Source organism: Hyposmocoma kahamanoa, unplaced genomic scaffold (genome assembly GCF_003589595.1).
Source record: "Hyposmocoma kahamanoa isolate Upper Pololo Valley unplaced genomic scaffold, ASM358959v1 296, whole genome shotgun sequence".
NCBI lineage: Eukaryota > Metazoa > Arthropoda > Insecta > Lepidoptera > Cosmopterigidae > Hyposmocoma > Hyposmocoma kahamanoa.
In genome coordinates, this window is record NW_020653780.1 from 4725659 (window position 1) to 4749912 (window position 24254).

The 24254-nt window shown below is 39.0% G+C and overlaps 1 pseudogene; it reads left to right on the plus strand.

Moving 5' to 3' along the window:
- The window catches only part of LOC113229243, a 48844-nt pseudogene extending 26916 nt beyond the window's left edge, over positions 1–21928 (plus strand).
- The last annotated feature ends 2326 nt before the right edge of the window (positions 21929–24254 follow it).

Below are 24254 nucleotides of genomic sequence, written 5' to 3' on the forward strand. Positions count from 1 at the left end.
ACGATTACCATGCTGGACTGCCACGCAGAGGTCCCAGGTTCGAGTTTGGGTGTAATTTGTGGTGTCTACGTGCTAGTCCTAGTGTCCTAGTGCGGGGCTATGTTGAGTGTATGCGTTATTACATGCTATTTTGGACAAGTGCTGTATATAGCTCTTCAAAAGTTAAGGTACAATTGCTCACTCTCTTTGTAAATGACATTTGGTCGACTTTACACCAGCCTCCAATAGACCCCAGGAATCTGTCGAATACGCTGGAATAAAACAGAATTTTATTTCTTCATTTACGATCTCAGCCAAATATAAAATATTATTTATAAATCCTTGAAACGTTCCGTTACAATACCCGCCGGCCCCTCATAAGGATTTTAATTTAAAATTAAAATCCGTAGAAGTTATAAAAAGTATCAATTTCCTGCAGTTACCTTTCACACAACCTTTCATAAATCACCAATCGAATACAAACAAAACAAACATCGAATAATACAATAATTATCAGACGCCTACTAACAGATTGAAAGACTTATGCCATAAGAATCGACAATAGACTACTTACAAGAAATGTTAAAAAGATAGAAATGGCACGTTCAGAACATTGTAATTACAGTAAGGGTGTTACGAAATTAGGACCTAAGGCTTATTTTGGGAGTAGTTAACCGCTCCAGAAGAAAAAAATAGTTCAACCAACGTTGTGATCCACACACCAATCATCACTAGAACGCGAATGATATGGTGATATTCTAAATTCTAATCATGACTAGAGGGCGAATGATATGGATACCAATCATCACTAGAAAGCGAATGACATGGCAATGAGATTAGAAGATTTACAACCCGTTTTTAAATTACGCTCCATCAGCACTTTACGCCATATTGTTGTAATTTAAATCAGTTCACGATCAGCCATCGCGCAGTGTACTCGTTTCAATCATCAATCTATCAAAATGTATCAATATCAGTAATCAAGCAATAAATCTACTTAATAATTATCAACTATCATTTTATAAGATTACGGATACACCGTACAGAGCTTATTTAGGTAGTAATCAACCGCTCCAGAAGAAAAAAATTAGGTTTGATTATGATTTGACCTTAGGCTTATTTAAAGAATTAAAAAGAAAGGCCCCAACATTTATTCAACTATTACGTTTGACTCAAAGTTTTGTGGCTGTGAACGGAAGCAATGGTAAAGTTTTGAACTACCGTGGTATATAAAATTTTATTACTAAGAAAATACTTTATCTAGATTTTTGTCAAAACGTAAATTATTTAGAAATACTTGCAACGTTCCGTTACACTCTTTCAAACAAAAGAATCATGAATATCGGTTCACAACTGCCGGAGGTATCCCGTAACATACATACAAAAAAAAGAAAAAACATACAATCGAATTGTTTTGTTTTTAAAGTCGTTTAAAAATAATGTCTGTTTTCCCGCCGCTGGCAATAAAAGGCTTGAAACGCTTTGAAAGTGTCTTCTTACATAACATTACGTTCAATTTCGTATCAATCAAACAATTTATTTACATATTCATGAGACATTTGTCTGTACTCAGTGACAATAAAGCGAGGTAGGAATTACGTCCTTGCGTAGAGGCTCATTTGTTGTACTTGCTCAATAATTTCAATCAATCTTCTCCACTCGTTCCACTTATACGCCATTCAAATAGACGTACATCTTTTATATTACAGCAATTTCAAATTCCATCAAGAACAAAACACAAATCAATTCACGCCGGATCCTTTTTTATTGATGATAGAAACTTCAATTGCATTTCAAGGTTAGGAGAATTTTTGGTCGAGAAAAGAAGGCACGCAAAAGCGTTTGTAGAAATATTTTGCTCTGTTATTCACGTAAAGTTGCTCTTTTTGTTCATCGGCGCAGCATTTTATCGCATTGCTTTTTACCAAGTGCATACTGACTCAAAATTATCTAAGACAGTATAAGCTCATGTTGTTTTAACAGTATTTATTAGAAAAACTAAGAAAGTCATTTGGAAACTTTGTTGATTTTTCGTATGTACAGTAGTTATCCAAAGATGCCTGCTTTATTTTGTGGAATACATTGTGTATAATATCCAATGAGATTGTAGTCTATATGTAAACCTAATAAAAAACCTACTTTCAGGCGTACATGAAATGCCGCGGTCGACCACAGGTCGTCACCTGCCGAACCCTCGCGCGATCAGCCTCCGGTTGTTCCCGGACAAGCAACTGGTCGATCCTATTTGGAACCTAAACGCGCAACAGTGGGGTCAGGTTATTGCCCACGATATGTCTCTTATGGTTATATTTCGTAAGTAGTACTGTAAACTTGTGTTTATTAATTTAATAATATTCATTACAATTTAAGGATACCGGTAATACTTTTCTGTATCCAATGCAAGAGCAATAAACATTTTCGACGAAATTTCACTTATGCCATTCTTCCATTAGGGGTGCGATGTTGTGAGATCAATGGACGGTTCTCACCTAACTCCCACACAAACCCTCATTGCGCGACTATTGTTGTTCCTCCTGATGACCCTATACATGCACCGTAGGGCACTCAGTGTATGAACTTTGCAAGGACTATCACTACTAGGGACAGAAGATGTACCCCTCCAGGCGCTCCTGCTGAACCGGTAAGATTTTTACTTTATTTTTAACCGATATGGCGAAAACAAAGTGGGTCATATTTTGATACTGTAAATGAGATGTTTAGTGTTCGCGAACGCGTATACCATTTATTCCAATAAATTTAGAACTTTGGAATGTGGGCCGCCGGCCGCCCTCATAAGCTCAAGAGCTGCAAGCCACCACGTATTCGACCATGCGTACCGCCGGCGTACCATAATTAGGAATTGAAATTTATTTTCGGTATTTCTACTCCTGACCAGTCAAAGGTTGCATAAGCAGGCTGACAATTTATTTATTTATTTATTTCATAAAATTACACAGTATAACAGTAAATTACTAAGGCACTGTGAAATTCACACAACATAAATTTTTTTTTAGATCGTAGATGATAGTCGTTCATCCATCATCTCACAAAATTTCAAACATTCATCACGCACAGTCACCCATCTACTTGCGAACACATCACATTCTGGTGCAGATACGAGAAGCGCATTAAAACAGTGCAGAGCGCGAACTAGTGGCGATTTACTGTGTGCCACAGTGCGCAATGCCGGCTCCGCCAGAAGATGGTGACCACGTGGACGCAGATTAAATTTATTTAGCGGGGGGACAAACAAGCGCACCAGTTGCGCCACTAATTCTGGGCAATCAGAATCTCCGCGCAGGATCCTACCAGTAATTGCCATCAGACTAAAATTACGTCTTACTACCAAAGAATTAAAACCCAAGACGCCAAGAAGGAATTTCGTAGGATATAAAAATGGATAGTATCCATACATTGACTAATATAAATATCTTAAAAATGTCTTTTGAATTTTCTCTAGAAGTTCGACGTAAGTTATCTCATGAGGGTTCCAAATTATTGAAGCAGCTTCTAATTTACTTCTGACTAGAGTAGTAAAAACAAGTGTGATGACTCTAGGATCATAAAAATCACGGGAATTGCGTATAACGAACCCTAACTTCTGATAGCAACTGGTGGCTAGCGCTTTGATATGCTCGTGAAAATTAAGATGAGTATCAAAAATGACACCTAAGTCCTTAATAGAGTCAACACGGGTAATGAGCTCAGTACCTAACACATATTTGGCATAAAAAGGATGACGGGCACGGCCAAAAGTCATGACTGAACACTTTTCAAGATTGAACAGATGCTCCACTGATAGATCCGGTTAATGTCTTCCTGAAGCGATTCAATATCAGAGAGTTGCTGGATACCGTAAATCAGCTTGAGGTCATCAGCATAGAGCAGACATCTGGCGTACTTACATATTGAGGCTAGGTCATTAGTCATAATGCCAAAAAGGAACGGACCCAAAATCGAACATTGGCTTACTCCAGATCGGGTGTGATAAGTTTCCGAAACAAAGCATCCATGTTGCACGTACTGTTGTCTGTCACGTAGGTAACTAGCAAAGAACTTGAGTAGTTTGGGTGAGAAACCAATGCTACATAACTTCCTTAAAAGCACATCATTGTCTACACGGTCAAAAGCTTTTTGAAAGTCAAGGTACAACACGTCTACTTGTATTCCCCTATCCAGATGTTCAGAAATGGAATCAACCAGGGTCAACAGGTTTGTTTCTACAGATCGTTTCGAAACGAAAACCATGCTGTGAGTCACAGAGAAAGGGTTTTATTTGGGTAGCTACAAGTCTATTGAGAATAGATTCAAATATTTTTTTTTTTTTTTTTTTTATGACATTAAGTAACGGGACGAACAAGTCGTGTGCCTGATGGTAAGCTACACGCCTGCCCATAACAGTTGCAGTGCCACCAAGAGCTTTAAATTACAAAGATCTTGGGGGCACTGCCACTGCGCCCGTCACCCTGAGACATAAGTTGACAAGTCTCATGTGCCTGTAATTTCACCAGCACCCTTACCCTTCACAACCGGAACACAGTAATGTGACCATTACTGCTTGGCGGCAGAAATAGGTAAGGTGGCAGTACTTCCCTGGACGAGCTCTTTCACAAGGAGCTCTACTGCTACTACTTACACATACTTAGCTTGGCGGTCGCAGGAAGAACGGCTATTGGTCGGTAGTTTTCTATTCTGGTAGTATCGTTCGACTTGGGAATAGGACGCATCCGTGTAACCTTCCACTGATAAGGGTAATCCCCAGTATGTAAAGCTAAATTGAAAATGTGAAGTATCGGCAATTTTAGCCATTCCTTACATCCCTTTAACATGAATGCAGGAAGACTATCCGGACCAGGCGAGCTTTGGGATTTCAAATTAGATAGGCCATTTTCGATATGCTGTAGTGATATTTTATCGATATGAATATAATTTGCAGAACTGGATAAGTCATCACGAATAATCTTTTCATGGTCAAGGAAAGGTTTGCAGGGAAAAAAAAAACACTCGAGAAGGCCTGAGCAGCCTCTCTACCTTCATAATCTTTCCCCTCGTACACAACCTTAGTCTCAAAGTCACCCTTGGACTTTAAACTACTCATGTGTTGCCAGAAAGAACGTGGATCCTGGATTTTGGAGTTTGGATACGGTTAATGTAAGTATCATATGCCAGCGATGTTTGCAATTTAATATCCGCCCTAAGCCTAGAAAAAGTAGCATATACAGCACGGTCGCCAGTACGTTTCCACTCTCGATGAAGATTGGCTTTTTGCTTAATATCTCGGATTAGGTACGCAGAGAACCAGATCGGATACCGTCTACTAGGCTTACCAGGTCTTATCTTTCTAGGTAAGCATGCGTCAAAGATATCATACATCTTAATCGATAAATCTTCTCTACAGCAACATTGACATCGCGGGTCTCAAGAACCTAATTCCATGATACCTTAAAAACCAAGTGACTAAGGAGTTCATAGTCACCCTTGGAAAAATTCCAATCACACCTGAAGTCGATGTTGCTAGGTAGCTCAAAGGGGTGCTAGCATCAGAGAATGTCACAGAAATATCAAGAGGAGGATGATAAGCATCGCGAAATTGAACTAGTCCATCGCCCACAACCTCATTCACCTTTATGCGGTAAATGCGCTCTCGTACCAGCACCACATCTAACACTCCTCCATAAGCATTCAGAACTTCATTCGTCTCTCTTAGATTACAAACTGTAGTGAAATAACAATAATAACTTAAAATACTAGGAGACACATACTTAGGGTTCAGATTTAAATCACCAACAATAATCACAAGACCACACACGGAATTAATAATTGATTCTACTTTTTGAAAAAAAACGCAAATACACATCATCCGTAGCTTTGGTGGAATGTATACAACACACAAATTTCATTTGATTTAGTCTATCACGAAGGATGTCCACAAGTCCTCACCATCAGCAGTCTCGAGATTCATTTGAATGCTCCAACGCCATGAGTTTAACACTAATGGCTTCAACTCTATTAGTGCACACAGTAAGAGCCGTGTGGTACCGTCCTATGGTGGCGACAGCGTCGGTGAGCTGTTCTGTCAGATACGTTATTTGCTCACGAAGTAGCTGGATCTCAACAGAGGCAGACGTGGACATAGATATATCAGCCTCCGGATATCGCTGCCGCTCCCAGGCGGGAGTAGAGCCTGAAGAAGGCTGCCTTGGCGCTACGTTCTTGATGTTGAGGGGGGTACCAACAGGAATTTCACAGTTTCTGCCTCCTTTCCTAACAGCAGAAGTACATTCGGGACATGCTCAAGTAGCTCTTTCCTTAGCGGAGAGGGTCTTGTTATTGCACGCATAATGGTATAATTTTCCATAAGTCTCCACCATACACTGCAGGTATTCCTCACCTACCGATAATTCCATCCGGCAGGCACAGCAAGTCATACTGGTGTTCAGACTCGTACTCATTTTGTCCATTGCAGTACGCGGGGCAATTAGAAGCTGTTGGAGTAGTGCTGAGGAGCAGTAGCAGAATTAGGTGCCGAGATCAAGCGACAGGTTCGAGAAATCTCGTAGAATCGCCGTAGGTACGTAGTGCCACGCGGATGCAGTCGTAGCCGCAGAGCGCGTAGACTCGATGACGTCTCACGAGCGTAGCAGTAACAGTACGCAAATTTCGCCAGGCAGCTCCCACTAACTGGTGGCGCAACCGTAGAGCGACAGACCGCAGCTCCATGGGGCCCACGTTCGAATCTCAGCCAACAGGCCAAGCAAAAATCATTCAATCCAAATTCAATGTCGACTCACGGCAGACGCCGCCAGATGTCAGGGAGGCTCCAGTCACAACGCTACGTAGGCGACGACTACCCACCGACGTCAGACACGCCAAGTGAGAGGTCCGACGAAGTCCAAGATGGACGCTCAGCCTTACGAAGACAGTCCTAAGATAGTAAGAGAGGGACCGAACAAATCACTGACACTGGGACCAAAGTCACACTGAGTGAAAGGTCCGACCGAATCCAATATGGACGCACAATCCAACGAGGACAGCCACAAGATAGTAAGAGAGGGCCCGACAATTCACCGACACTGGATTCAAAGCGACACGAATAAAAAACATTCAAATATAGACAAAAACAGCGGCACACGTCCGTTCACCTCGAGCTTCAATAAGCATAATATAAGTTGTGCATTCGGCGAATTGCCAATTGCTTAGTTCTTCTGCTAACAACTGATCCAGATCGTAATCAAGTATCAATCTCGCGCCTAATGGTGACATCCGTCCGTTTTTGGTGGAATCACGGCGTAACTCGCGGCCTGCTGATAAAGTTTGAAGGTGTCCCGCCGGCAACCCACATGGCCTGCTACAAAAGTTACTCGAGATCAGGCATGGCATGCTGTGAAAAAAAAACGCATGTCCCGCCGGCAGCATAGATATGTGGCAAAAGAAAAAATGGAAGTCTTAAAACTTGATCTGGTTAAATAGTCCGGATTTTTTTACGTTTTGAACAGACGTTAATACGATTCTAATAGATATAGTACCTGCTATGAAATACAATGTAAAGTTCTATGTCATGAAGTAATCCTAGGCAACTTGTAGCTATTAATAGATGCACTTGATATTTATATACCATATACTAATATTAAGTGCGTCTATTTACGTCACGTATATGGAGGATTTCTAGAAACAGCGTCTCAAGTAACGAACGATGAAATATTAATAACTATGACTTGTATTACGCTATTATAGTGTTTTTAGATGAGAAAAATTCGCCTGTTCGTCCCGTCACTTGGTATTGTATAAAAAAAATTAAAATGTGACTGAATGTAAAGAGACCTTCAAGAAGGCGTGTATGTTTTGTATCTTAAGCTTGCTCCCTTGTTTAGTCAGGGCATGCCACGCGACGACGACGTGCCATATCGCGCGGTTGGCAGCGGTGAAGTGACAAGCCCTTTTTCAAATAAACCATCGTCGTCTTCACTCGCAGCGTAATGTCCATGTGTGTAGTAAGGAAATCACCACATTTATCGACACAAATTCGCATTAAGCCTGCCAGAAAAATCTTTGTGTCTACGTAATAAGAGCGAAAATGACGTTGCGCGTTTGGCTCTTATTGTATGGACATAAATGTTTATCTGATCGGCTCAAGGCATTTCCGTATGAATGAATGTGGCGAGTGCCTAATCTACATTCAGTTAAAGCTCTACGTGTATGTAGTTACTGAAAAATTTTTATTTCCCAGGTGACGGCTATACAATACTCGTATAAATTAACAAATCCAGATTCATCCCCTAGTTCGACACAGGAGATAATAAAAATCGGTTCTCACTACTCAAAATATATTGAGAGAGAAAAATGCCTTGAATTGGAGAATAGCAAAATCAACCATTAAAAGATTTGCTCCTTAAAACAAAATTTAGGCGCTATTTATAAAAATGAAGCTTCATGCGTGAAAAGCCACCGTTAGAGGCAGATGATTTTCTTCAAAATGAAATGGGACCACTATGGAGGTACCCTCTTTCCAACAAAAAAGAATCATAAAAATCGGTTCACAAATACCGGAGTTATCGCGTAACATTATATACAAAAAAAAACAATCGAATTGAGAACCTCATCCTTTTTTAAAGTCGATTGAAAATAACATAGATAGAATAGAAATGTTACCTTGTAAGGGGATCGGGCGTATGGCAAATAAAATCCAGAAGACTTGTAGATACTGGAGGTTTATTGTGGTAGCGCAACTTAGAAGGTACAAGTACAGTGAGATGATCTACGGCTTCGAAGCTGTCCCACAAGCGGAAGCTGGTAACGTAGAGAGGCGGTGGCTACGAAAATGTCCCACAAGTGGAAGCAGTTAACGAGTGGTACGAAGTAGAGGGGTTATGACTATACGCGCAGCTACGACGATTGCTACGGAAATTGTCCCACAGGTGGAAGCAAATTACGTGGAAAAAAGTTATCATGTCCCACAAGTGGAAGCTAATTTGGAGGCGAGGTAACAAAACAGCTGAGCACCCTACCAGAATACACATATTCCTGCCGTAGTCCGTAACCCGCGCTCCGGGCAACTATCCCCCCTTCGAACCCCTCCGGTGAGACCCGTTTGTGGAAAGCCGGAGGGAGACCGGAGTAGAAAGATAGCCGGAGGTTGGGTAGTGGCAAAATTTCCACGTGGGCGGAGCGGGCTGCACTGTGGTCGGCTCCGTGGTTTGTCCGACCCGTGCGCTGTGCGCGAAACGACAATCCACATATATTCAAAATTCCACGTCCGATGTCATTATTTGCAGTGAACACTTTGATAGCGCGTTTTAACTCGATCCCAACGCCAATTAGCGGTGTGAGTCCGAACTAAATAGATGGTCGTTGGCACTCATAATGATTTGGTTCGTTGTGTTATAACCTCACCCTCAGGTTCTGAAGTCGACCCAACGAGGAAGCTGGAGAAGTTTCATAATTATTGTCTTCGTGGTCTTCCGCGTACACGTCTAGGTAAAACTTGCGTCGCTCGAGGAGTGGTTTGACTAATCTGTTTCTTTGGTCGGCTTCTCTTTGGTAAAGCCTGAAGCAGTTTTGGTAAGCAGTGAGTGTTGGCTAAAACAAGATCGCCTGGTTTGTACATTGGACTTGCTCGTCGATGTTTATCCACATATTGTTTTTTCTTTTCCTCCTTCAATTCCTGCACTTATCTAGCCTTTTGTAAAGTCGCTGTGAGGTTGCGGAGTTTGGGTGTTAATTCTGTAATAAAGTTTTCTCTGACCACGATTTCCTTGAAGTCACATTCACTGTCGCTTGGTGTTCGCAACTCTCTCCCAAATGTAAGATAGGCGGGGCTATATTCAGTCGAGAGGCATTCAGCGGTGTTCATTGCGAAGCGAATGCAGGGCAATTTCTTTGGCCAGTTAGTGTGGTTGTCACCAACTAGGATAGCGAGCTGGGTCTTTAGGTCTCGATTGCGTCTTTCTACCGGGTTTGCCTCAGGGTGGTACACAGGAGTGAATGCGTGTTTGATTTTAAAGCAGAAATACACTTGCTGAATCGTGATTGAATTGAGTTTACGGTAGTCTACGCATATTCTCTTATCTCCATTTTGTTTCGGTACTAACACCGCAGGTGCAGCCCATGGCGTAGAATTGGGAGAGATTATGTCTTTATTTAGCATTTTCTCTATTTCCTTGCTAAAGATCTCTCTGCGCGGAGGTGACAGACGATAACGGGGACCAGCTACTGGCCCCTTCCCAGCTGTATCAATTTGGTGTTCTGCTCTTGCCGCAGGTTGTCCGTTATCAGTGAATACATCTTCATAGCTCTTAATCAACTTGATAAGCTTTGCATGTTGCGTAGAATTTAATACTTCGTTAGAGGGAAGCTTAATATCTATAGCAACGATGCCAATATCGTCCTCATTGCGCGTGCGCTCTGGGAATAAATTTTGCGAATGAGGAGAGAGCTCCACTTCCTGCAGATGAATGTTCATTTGTGTGTCTCTCAGAATATAATCCATCCTTGGAGAATATCCATCAAAAGTTGATATGACGTGCTTCGGTGTACTGCGCTTTACGCATCGCAATTTGTACCCAAAATCTGTGGATATTCCTTCGGGGAGTCCCATGTCTCCCTTACCGAGAACTGGCATAGATGCTTCTTTCGCAGTTGGCGTGGGTACATTGTCTTCTGTCCTGTTTCTAGGACGATGAGCAGATTCAATTGACACTGGGGCAAGAGCTCGATTCGGTCTCTTATGCCGGCCGACATTGTGAACTGACATTGTCGACTTGTTTGGGATTCTCAAATTTCGCGAAGTCTTCGGTGTACAATTCAAAATTAGTTACCGGGTCGTCAATGAATTGCCAGGTAATTGTGGCATATTTAAAATGATTGTTCTGCAAAAATCCCACTCCGAGCAGTCTTATTGTCCCTGGATTGAGGTAGGATTATGAGAGATGTCGGAAAAGTTCGACCGCAGATGGTGACGTCTACTCGTACTACCAATACCGTCTGGGTTTTGGTGATTCCACCGGCGAGTGTGAGCTCTACCTTTTCCTCCTGAAAAGCTTACCCTTGTTGCATGAGGCGGTACAGGGAGTATGATGCCACACGTTTTGGCGCAAGTGTCAACGTGTGCGTATGCGTTAATGCCTCTGATGTTCACGAAGATGACTGGTCTCTGTTTGGCACCAGTACACAGATTTGAGGCGCAGAACCCGATGTTTCCATGCTTCACTGCAGAAAGTGTCTTCCCGGAACAGGTAGGGCAACTTGTACGAACAACACCCCACAGCCATAGCAGGTAACCTTTGGCTGTGATGGGGATGGGACTTGAGTTTGGACTTCCTTAATGACTGGCACTTCCCTCTTCATTGCAGCTTGAGCTTCCTGTTTCTTCTTTTTACGGCATTCGTCAACTGTATATCCCAGTTTTTACAAAATGAGCACATAAAGAATGCACGGTGAGGGTTGGTGGACTCCATCGGCATTGAACAAGATGATGTAATCTGTTGCTTTTCACGCAACACGCTTTCTACGCCACGGGCAACTTCCACCAACTCATCAAAGGTAGCGACTGAATTTCTGGGACTTTTGTCTCGAAGTTCCAATCTAAGTAACCCAAACATCATGTCTAGCTGTTGGGTTTCAGGGTGTCTTGATTCCGGAAGCATGGAAAAAATCAGCCTTATCTTTGTGATGAACGCTTCTGTAGTTTCCGTTGGGCGTTGTTTCACACCGTTAAGGTCTTGGTATACTAGGTATGCGGTGTCACAGGAGCGAAAGTTTTGCGTAGCATTATTTCAAACTCTTGCAGAGAAGTGATGCTGTTCTTGACTCCTTGAAACCATTCACCAGCTTCATTGGACAAAACTAGAGGTAGCCCTTTAATCACTTCAGTGTCTGGTATTTTCTCAAGTTCTACGAATATACGTAGCGCTGCTAGGAAAGACTCTACAGTTTTTTTGTCTTTCTTCCCAGAATAACGTGCAATACATGATGCCATGGTCGTCTTCCTGTTATCGCAGAAAGCTTCTAACAATTCAGCCTGTTGTTTACTCTGATGTTCCAGTAGTGCTTGAATTGTTGTGTTATAACCTTTAATTTAAGTAAGAAAAATCTTGAAAATGTCAAGCTACGACATCGAAAAGATGTAACCACATACTGCCCTTTCATCTTGATAATACACTAACGTTAACAATAGTGTTGTAATTATACTAAATTGAAGAGGAATAACTGATCACTTAACATTTTTTTACTAAGTTGCAAATAAAAAAGGGTAAAAATTAAATAATGAAGCATAAATGATAAAATATATTAATTTCATATTTAGCGTATAATATAGGTTATCATACTGCGTTTACAGAAAGTGTCTACGTTTTTTTCGTTTCGAAACAGCAGGTATTTTTTTATTCAACTTCTACAAACATTAATTTCGTCGTTTTGAGTTTTTTCACAAGCTAACGGTGATTACTGCTCCTTCGTAAGGCAGATTGACCCGAGAAGACCCAGTAGGAAACTGTAGGTAATTAGACATTTGTTTACATTTATCATTTACAAGGTATATTTTAAAATATAGATTTTTTCCCATGGATTTTTGTCATCCAACCACGCAGTAGTTGTGCAAAACATTTGGTATAAAGTTTTTGTTCACAATTAGCTGAAACCTAATAAATGGCATACGTTGAATATTAACAGGAAGCTTATTTACTACATAAAATAGCGTATAAATTCTCCTTAAATTAATTAGTAATTGCGTAAAGACGATTGCCAAGGATATCCAGTTTATATTTGCTCCTTGTATTTATATCACGTTTATGATTCATTAATTCGTAGGTAAATTAAATTTTCATTTGACTCAAGTGTAAAAATATTAGTTTCTTTAAACTTATGAGAAAGAAAAAGAAAGAATGAAAATACATTTATTTGACTGTCATCAGAAAACGAACAGCTTCCGTATTTCTACGGATTCGAGACAGTACCGACGGCATGCTGGAGGTCATTAGGGATAAGCCCGATTGCCCTTTTGAAAGGCATTGGATAAGGAAGCATAGGGATATATTAATTAGGTTAAGTTACGAGAATAATTTAATGATACTAACGTAATTTACTGTTATGGACTGGCGGGTCGCTAACCACCAGTCACACGACTTGTTTACGATACGATTAATCAGTCCGAAATATTAAATGTATTATTGTAAATGACATCACAAACGGAAAATAAAAGAAACAGAAGAAAAAAGACACAAAAAAGAATTCGAACGTAAGATACAAATAACGAATTGCAAAACATTATCACGAACAGAACCAAAATAAAATTAAAACAAAAAATATTATAATGTTAATTATTGACATATACAATGTTACCAAAAATATAGATACATTTTGTTTTGCCAGCTGCGTTAATAAAATGGTCAGTGATTGCTATAGTAATTGGATTATTTATTACATATAATATATATGTGTGTGTTGTGGAAGTAATCCCAAGTAATGTACACAGTAAGATTGTATGTATACGTAACAAGTAACTTATACATATAAAGTACTTCAAGGAACTAATATAATCACAAACTTCACTCTTACTTCATACCCGTTTGTCTGTCAGAGACTCTCAGGGGCCCAGTTTGTACAATGTCTTAGTCTTAATGCTTGTACTCGTATAGAATAAAAATTCAACGACATTTTGTCCGAAGCGACATATCGAATGTCATTAAACCGTATTAAACTGTGAAAGTAGCTAAAATAAACCAATCTTGCGGCTTCTATGCTTCATATTTCGTAATTTTTTTAATCGCGTAGGTATTCTTAGTTATGTGAAGTTATAGTGTTATATTTAAAAATCCAATTTTTGAATTTTTTGTTGTGGCATGTGGCAACATTAGATAATGAAAATTACACAATCTTTTTTTTTTCATTATTAGTAATGTTTTTCTTATTAGCTATAAAGCAACCAAAAAACATCAAAACTGCCTTAGAAATAGTATATTATTCACGTTGTCGTACCATATTGGGGCCTTAAAACTTTAAATAATAAGTGAGTATCGGTAGTAGACAATACAATAATTATCATATTGAATACCTTGCACAAGGTAAGGTAAGTCTTTAATGGAAACTAAAATATGGTCGATTTGTGAGACAATAAGTAAAAATACATTAGTACAACAAAATGTTAAATACTAGAAACTTTGGACGCTGTCACTCAAATTTGATTTAAGAAGGTCGAGTCCCATGGTGCAATTAAATGCATTCAAAGGTCGAAGTATATACTTATAGTATCACGAGAATTTTGTCACGCCTCAAATATTTGCTTCATCAACCCAACACAAGAATCGATAGTTCAGTGATAATGCAAAAAAGAATATAATATACGAGTAATATACACTGTTATACAAAATTAAGTTGTATAATTGTCATATCAAGCAACCTGACACAGTAAAACTTAGAATTAAATAGCTTTAAGTTACGTATGTTGATTATGCCAACCATTGGGCTTCTTTCATTAAAGTTGACAGTTGTCACCGCGTACATGGATTTGTCGGTGGTATACGGCAGTAGCGAAGACCGAGCTGCTCGGATCAGAGCGGGCAGTGGGGGCCGCCTTTTGACGGTCCTGCGAAATGATCAGGAGTGGCCTACTCAGCACCGCAACATCACTCTCGGCACCACTGAACGAACGTTGCTATCTGACTGGTTAGTAGAGTTTGTACTGGTATGGTAATTGGATAAATTTATAATGAAACAAAGAATAAAAAGTAATAAAGTAGTCAATAGTCAAACAGACGTGGTTAGCTACTCATTATTCTAACCTTAATTATTATAGATTGCATATTTATTCTGGTTTGTGTTCAACACAAATCAATCTTGTAATCAACAACGTTCGAATGGAATTTCCTTTCCAATTCGTAGATCGAGTTGACCTTAAATATCATTGAATTCTAAATAGCATGGTATTAAGACTATCTTTTGCTCCTGGTGCGGACAGTACTCATACACGATCCTGGAGATGATGATGATGATGATGTATAATATTTATGATTATTTACTCTCATCAAGAATCGACGTGCTACACGTACTTACGCTTGCAGCAGTAATGTAGAGTAACATATGTAAGAATGTAAATTAAAGATAACATTTTAGTGCGAGCTAACAGTTTCGAAGTTCTGGAATAATAATAAAGTTGTTTTTGTTCTAGAATAGGAAAATGTATTTCTAAGAATAAACGACGATAAAATGTCACCGGAATAAAAAGCAAAGTAGCAAAAGTCATATGTGTGAAGACCTTTTTTAGTTTCTATTTGCGTTGATTGTAACTTTGCCGAGACATTATTATGAAGTGATTTCTATTACAATTTGAATTTCATTAAGTATCATCTAAGTTATCGTAGTCGAGTTATAAGGTTTTCAAAACCTAACAGTGTTTTATGATGATCATATTAATTCTTAGGTGACGGCCGTGCAAACCAGAACCCTCAGCTGACAGTGCTTCAAATAGTGCTGTTGCGCGAGCATAACCGCATCTCAGACAATCTAGCAAAGATAAATCCGCACTGGTCTGATGAGAAGATTTTCCAAGAGGCCCGCCGCATTCATATCGCCGAGATTCAACATATTAACTATTATGAACATCTACCCATTTTCCTTGGTAAGTAAAATTTTTTGTAGCAGTAGACTTCCTTGTGAAAGAAAGTACCTTGTCCAGGAAAGTACTGCCACCTCACTTATTTACTGTGTTCTGTGTGTGTATATACTGTGCTGATGGAATTACAGGCATATGGGACTTGTCAACTATTATATCTCAGAGTGACGGGCGCAGTGGCAATACCTCTCAGATCTTTACGATTTAAAGCTCTGAGTCTGAGTGGCACTGTAACAGGTGTGTCGCTTACCACCAGTCGCAAGACTTGTTCGTCCCGTCACTTGGTACCGTAAATAAATGTTTAATAAAGGATTATTGGTATTTGTACTATGTACAGGTACTAAAATACTTATTATTCTCTGTGGTTTAATTTTTGGTATTAGCTATTCTAGCTACGTATTCCGCCTCATTGCTACTCGTGTTTTTTTTAATAAAATGCCGGAAAATGTATGAATCCAATTACTTTTTGTAGTTACGGATGAGCAAATATTATAAGTTTTACCTTTAGCAGATATTATAGGTAAAACTTATAATGTCTACTCTTGCTGTAGACCTAGACTTATTTATACGCTAACATTTTCAGTTTGCCCTTTTACGGTCATTAAGTATATGTGTTACGTAAAAGCATTAGCTCTACTTCATTCAAATTTTGCTTTTCCCAATCCAGTGTAAATTAAGTAATTTTGAAATTTTCTAATTTGAACAATTAAAGATATGAATGACAGACTGTCCCTTTAAATGTCGGTCAGACTGCTCACTTTGTAATTAATTAATTTACTCGAAATTCGCAAATTGCAATGGCACAATTGTTTAGAGTGTATTTAATACGTTATTGGTGTTTTGATATTTTTCTTGATATTAATAATTTTTATTACCTACATATATAAGAATCACAACAGGAAAGACAAATACGGATATCTGAATGGCCATAATTTTTCGTACAGACTTGAGTGAACATATAATATACATACATACTAGTCTGTGCCAAAGAATGTGAATGACATGTGTGTATATTATTACGTGTTTAAGTCTGCCGACCCTATATTTTTATACCTATACATTTTTCAATATAAATCGAGACTCGCCAGACTTAAAAAAACAAAGTTTGTTGTTCCGCGTTGCTTATAATAAATAATAATAAATATTACATACTTGTGTTATGAAACTGGGAAATAACGACGGTACCACAAATACACTAAAGCAGAAGTTACAGCTGGATACATATCCGATCGAAATTATCACGTTCACACTACACTGCTTCGAAAAATGCTTTTTCGCACTTTGAGTGATTTATAGATGCTATACCCATGAGAATTTAGAATCGCATCAATTTCAAGAAAGATGTATGTACGTATCTGCTTTTTCTTTCACTGAAATGAGATCATCACTGCCCATTTATAGAAATTTTGCTCCTATTCTATGAGGACATTTAGAGCCTAAGTGTACTTACATATAGACAGACCGACTTCGAAGTGATAGTGAATAATTATCATCGTAATGATCACGATAAATAACAATAATAATTATTATTATTCCTAGTCATCTTCTCCATAGCCTCAAATTAGGAGGGTGTAAAGAAAGCCGCGACATAACCTTGTAAAAGGCTGTTTTATTTTAAATACATGCCCCTTTGTTTAAAAGTTCATGCAGACGGAAGAGGACGAAGTAAGATCGTGTTACACACCCACCCTCTCTCATTTGAAAATTCAAAAATTATCTTTTAGGCCTTGGGCGAGGCGAGAGTTTAAAATAAATAATAATAATAATAACAACGCACACAGTCTAAGCTCCGCATTCGGGAAACCCTGTATCGTGGGTGCCATGGACACGCATATAGATAACCACAAATTACACCCATACTCACGAGAGAAATAAACCATACAAATATTTCTTCCGGCCCGGGAATCGAAACCGGGATCTCTCGTGGCAGTGCATGGGAACCGTTCGGCCACGGAGGCAGTTCAATTTAATTTTATAAATTAATATTATTTTTTTATATATAAACCTTGTTTAGTCTTGATATTTATAAAATTAATTAGAACAACAAAATGCTACTGCTAGGATTGTCGTGTCAATTATCAGAAACGTATCCAAACGCGTCAAAAGTCAATCTCAAAAAATACAATCCAAACTATTTTTCCAAACATTGTTCATGTTTATTTGGTTGTTGTTGTTTGTCAGTTTTAGTTACGAAAAGACAAAATTATATTCAGTATGGATGGATATATATATCAGATAATTATCAAGACAATTATCTAAGAAAATAAATACCTATCTGGATATTTTCGAAACCTACATATATAAGAGGAGGGGGTAGTTGATCATTACTGAAACCACTGCTACCTTCCATTTCAATAATTTATTTCAGAAAATAATTAACAATTCCACTCAATCAACTCTAATTTCACTCAATCAATTTTAATTTTACACAACATTTAATTACTTATTTATTATTCAACACTATAATTAATTTACTAACAAATACTATGAAATAAAGATATTTAACAAAATATCTAAATAATAAATAACAAATTGAGTTGTTAAATTCTTAATAATACAAAACTCACTTAACTTTTGGTTAGTCACACGTAGAAATGTACTGCGACATGTTACTCGATATCGACCGTTCTTTCGCTCTCTTCAGCATCTCTGTTCATTGCCGACATGGCCACACGACTTTGAATACCAAACTTAGGTGTACTTCTTAGGTTTTCATGACATTCTTTTCTAGATCGTCCTCTCCCGTTCACTCGGCAAACTTCGTAGCGATCATGCGGTAAAACTTTCTTTACTTCATAAGGATCATCGTATTAATTAAATTTTTATTGAATTGATATTTAATTATTTTTTGTGAAATTACTCCACTAGTTTGTTATAATTATTAATACAAAGATCGAACACTCAGAAAATACACTCAGAAAAAATTCCTTCGATCCGGTCGGATTCGAATCGACGTCTTCTTGTATACCGTGCCAGACGCTATACCAACTAAGCCACGGAACGAAACAACGGACCGCACGAATTTTTCTATGTGCTTGCGTCGTGTCTTTGTACTTGGTCTTTCAACGACTTTTTAGTCGTAGCGCCATCTATGAGAAATCTATTGCAGATTTATCACCCAGTTAGTACCTTTACAGCTACCAGTCCTGGCGAGAGATGTCGCTATTCACTGTATTAATTAATTTTTTATTGAATTGATATTCAATTATTTTTTGTGAAATTACTCCACTAGTTTGTTATAATTATTAATACAAAGGTCAAACACTCAGAAAAAACACTCAGAAAAAATTCCTTCGATCCGGTCGGATTCGAACTGACGTCTTCTTGCATACCGTGCCATCATCATTCAGGTCATTACTGAAACCACTGCTACCTTCCATTTCAATAATTTATTTCAGATAATAATTAACAATTCCACTCAATCAACTCTAATTTCACTCAATCAACTTTAATTTTACACAACAACTAATTACTTATTTATTATTCAACACTATAATTAATTTACTAACAAATACTATGAAATAAAGATATTTAACAAAATATCGGAACTAGTATTCTCGTTACAATATGAGAAATGAACGTGTCGAGGGCTAGCGGTCGTAGCCTGCAGAGCTCGTTTCTTTTATACTAGTGAGCGGTAGGGGCCGGTCGTCCGAGCCGGGTAAGTGGCGTGATCCGACGTCAACGCGCGCTGCGATGAGCCCTTGCGCCGACACATATATGTACATATACATGTAGATAACTACACCTATTATGTGGTTTCAAACTAGGGAACTCCACCGGTCCAGTGCAACGGAATTCTTCTGGGGCATCACTCAGAACAGCCAAACCAGAACGAATAAACAAATAATAATTTCAAAAATTGGTGTTACCGGGAATCGAAGCCGGGACCTCCTCGTCCTATGCAAGCCGTAGGGCCACAGAAATCGTCGAAAGGACATCAAATATTTAAAAGAGAAAATATATTTTTATACCTTTGTGATTAAATATTACGAGAAAAAGTTTCAATAAATCGCCCCAACAAGTGAAAGTATTAAATACTAAATTTCTAGAATTTGGGATCCACTGTCGACCAAGTGAAACGTAGTTTAAATGAGGTTAATGACGGTGTATCTTTGCTAATCCCTCAGATCAAAGGAGAAATATTTTGGTAAGCCACCAACAATTATGCCCCTACACTTACAAATTTTAACATCACTATTTTCTGTCCCATCTTTACTTATTATAAGCTTTTATTACAACCACAAACTTCTAACTTCTAACGGCTGTTAAAGAGCAAAAAGTGCTCTATTTAATTTGGTTTTATTTACGCCATTTACCAACAGCTAGGGGTGAGCCTAAGTGCTTCTCAGGGGAATCTGCCTCACAAATGAGTAGAAGTGTTGCTTTTATTAAAATTATATTTTTTAAAGTTAGACTACTTAATGGGTACAAAAACGAAAGTTGAACAAGGCTTGAGACGTCCTTTTCTCGAAGTAACGTAGATCACAATTTTTCATTTTCCATGCCCTTGTCATACATTGGATTAAATACTTAAAATTACTTTTACGGTATGTACTTAGTACGTTTCTGTCTTATTTTTTTTTATTTAAGATATTCCACACAGAAAATACAACTTATTAAATATTGAAATACAAGATAAAATATTAAAAATTGTAATGGAACATATAGAAATTATTTGAATATTTTTTTATAAAAAAATACTAATAATTATAATACTAATAATAATACTCATTCCTTACTCGTTCTCTATATAAATGTGGCAGCGGAACGCTTCGAAGTATTCTGAATGAATCATTTCATAAATTAACTTCTTTTAATTTATTATTTTTTAATTTAACTGCCTCCGTGGCTGAACGGTTATCATGCTGGACTGCCACGTAAGCGGTCTCGGGTTCGATTCCCGAGCCGGGAGAAATATTTGTATGTATTGTATTTATTTCTCTCGTAAGTTTGGTTGTAATTTGTGGTTGTCTATGTGTGTGTCCACGGCACCCGCGACACTTGGTCTCCCTAGTGCGGGGCTATGAGTGTGTACGTTAAAAAAAATCACAGACCACAGTGAAAAAAACAATAAAAAAATGTAAATAAATAGAACTAACAAATTTGCATTTTATTTATTATAATTAATTTAAGAATTTAAAGTCTGAAATTTTACAATAATTTACAAACTATGTTCAAATGAAGATCAATACTATTTTAGCCTAAAATGGTTTCCTAACTTTTATTAGTTAGGTTAGGGTTTTAAAACCCTGACCAATGTTGTAAACATCTTTCGGAAAAAATGTTTTATACCCTGGAGCCTAGGAATAACGACCAAGGCAGGTGATGGAACTGAGTATATTGAACTACTGGGAATAAACGAGGCGCTTCGCTTACCCTCAGGCGCACGACTTGCTCGTCCCGTCACTTAATTATTATAAGAAAAGTCCTTATTTACCGTTTTTTAATGTGTGTGTCGAATTTCAAAGTTGTATCTGCCAAAACCTCCAAATCTCGAACCTTGTGTTTAATAATAATAATATATCGCACACACTCAACATAGCCCTGCACTAGGGAAATCCTGTGTCACGGGTGCCATGGACACACATATAGACAACCACAAATTACATCCAAACTCACGAGAGAAATAAATGTAGATCATAGAACTATTTCTCCCGGTCCTGGAATCGAACCTGGGACCTCTGCGTGGCAGTCCGGCATGGTAACCATTCGGCCACAGAGGCAGTTAAAAGTTAAGTTTCCGGAATCACTGTCCATCAATTTTGTATTTATAATAGATTTTAGTGAAAAACGGATATGATGACTTTTACCCATAATATTCAGTATAATTTTGTTGGTTATGCAGCAATTATATGAATTATTAATATATTTTTGCAATTGTTATGAATCCTTGGTAGAGTAATTAGTATACAATAATTGGTTTCATTATTTTTAAGTTATATTAGCGAAAATATCGGCTCCAAATCTTTTTGTAACTCCTTAACAATGAAAACATTACACGAAAGCCATTGACAACCATTTTAGAATACTGTTCTATTAGTAAGATTTGGCTTATTCAAGCAATTACCCATAACATCAATGCCCAAAAGTCCAATGTTTGGACTTTTGGGCATTTCAATGTGTAAACGATATCTACCATCATAATGGCGAAAGGTACTACGTCTTGCTGATCGTTTTTGGGCACGCTGGCTGCATGAATACCTGCCACCTCTCCGACCAGGAGGACCGGCCATCGACGCATCAACGTTAAGCGAGGGTGATCTGGGGCTTATCGCTGATGCCGCTCTCCCCTCGTGGTTTTTTGATCCTCGGGAGGGTCCTCAAGACCTACCAAGACCCTGACGGAGTGGTCCGGAGTGGACGTTCGCACTAGAGGCGGAACGTTGCGCCGCCCAGTTCGTAAATTGATTTTAGTGCTGAGGGTCAGCCGGTCGCCACTATTTTTTAGTGACTGGGGATCCTGTGACGCAGCCTCCTTTACAATTATACATTTTTTTAGCACTCTTTTATGAAGTATTGTCTCACTTTTCGCCTGTCTTTATCTTCTAAATTTTGGCAGTTGCTTCTTTTTACGCTGTGCTGTCTGGTCCGGTTCATTTTCGATATTGCACTTTTACCGACTTCAAACTAAACTTGTTTAATTTGCCAAAGTGTTTCCATTATAGCGCACGTCTTAATATAGAGTTCACTCACCAATACTACTTAACATTAGTAATTTAATAAATATTTAGTCTATAAAGATGAGAAAGATTTAGAATTACGATTATTATTTAGACTAGAAGACAACTTATTTGCGGAATGTTTTCAATCGTTTTTTAGTTGGCAAAATTAAATTTGTACGACCTTATGAAATTCCAGAAGTTACTTATCTATACAACATTCGCCAAAAGGTAAATACAATAATCCTAGTGAATAGTACTAAAAAAACCAACCTCAAAATTGCGTGGAATTATAACTATTTGCCAAGTTTTATTGATATCGGTTATCGGAAAGTGCGCAAACACAGATTCATCCCCTAGTTTTCCACCCTTAGAGGTGGAATATTTTCTTCAAACCTAAATGGAACCACTACTGAGGTACCCTCGTTCCAACAAAAGAAGAATCATCAAAATCGGTTCACAAATGTTATGTTAGAGTTATGGCGTAACATACGTATAAAAAAAATTGAATTTTGAAAATTGAAATTGATTACCTCCTCCTTTTTTAAAGTCGGTTAAAAATGCGGAATAAAATAAATTAACAAATAGGCTTTCACGTATCAATGAGTATATTGCCATTGCTATGCTCGGCTTTCTTGTAAGAAGAAAGTAAGTCTTTATTCCACGATGCAAACTCGTTTCCGGTTGAGATTTAACAATTTTGAACCTTCCGCAACAAGTCTTACGTTATTCATTTCCCTGTAATTTAGTGTGAATAATTGCTCCTATTGTAGGTAACTTACGATAGAACACTGGACAGCCGTATGTGATGTTTTCTAAAGCACAACACCATAAATAAATTGGTAAAACATAATCATAATGTTATATATTTACTATCCAAATTCATTAATTGAAATAGTAAAGGGTCGCCACAAGGTTTAGTACAAGTTGTAAGTTTTGTAAAACGCGTTGGGAGGTCAACTGTCTTGTGTATATGACATACACAAGATACTTGACCTCCCAAGCCGGCTTTGTCGACCTTTTGCTTGTGAGCACAAAAATGTGGAGAAAATTGTTAAACGAACTTAATCTTTAACCTGTGAGCCGTAAAATATATTTTGGTATGGCTCCCTGATCGTCTCATTACGAATGACATTGTAAGAAAGTTTTTAAGCCAATATGTGATCTTTAACATATAGTTCTTACTTAAATACAGAATACAAATTTCAACCAGCTATAGTAAGGAAGTCGTAGTCTGGCGGTATAAGGATTGCTTTGCAAGTTGAGGCAAATATGGGAAAGCCCCTCCCGGGGGCCGTGTTGGAGGCCGTCGTGGGCGGCGTATGGGAGACCCTCATCCGTATATATTTATGATCGGAGAGGGTCTCTTCGTCCTCCAGGACCTGCCAGCCGGATACTCGCGCGGCTAGTGAGGGGGTCGCAAAGGTGATGTCCACGATTAACCTCCCATTTCGCCGCACGCACGTGCTGGCATGACCCCGGTTGAGGACGCCCAGCCCTAAGGCTGCCGCCCAATCCTCCAACTCTGGCCCCCTGGCATTGGTGACCGGAGAACCCCACGCCGCGCTCTTGGCGTTGAGGTCCCCCAACACCAACACCGGCGTCGGAGCTGCCCTCCTCACCGCCCTCTCTAGGGTCTCCAGGAATGCCTGGAATTGGGCCAGGGAGCGGTTTGGAGAGAAGTACACCCCAATTAGAATGACTTCTCCCCACCTCGCCGCCACGAACTCTGACCCGCGTTCCTTCACCACTAGAGGGGGGGAGTTTCCGGCAGTCGACGCCACTATGGCCACCGTCTCCTCCCGATCCCCCGCCCAATTCCCCCGCGGGGGGACAAAGTATGGCTCCGCCACAGCAGCCACCGCAACCCCCCACTCCGCCATGGCCTGGACCAATAGGTCCTGTGCTCTGGCGCAGTGGTTGAGGTTGCCCTGCAGTATAATATGGTGGCGTGCTGTTTGCCCTTTGGGGAGCGCAAGATCGCCCCCCATTACGTGGTCCGCTGGACG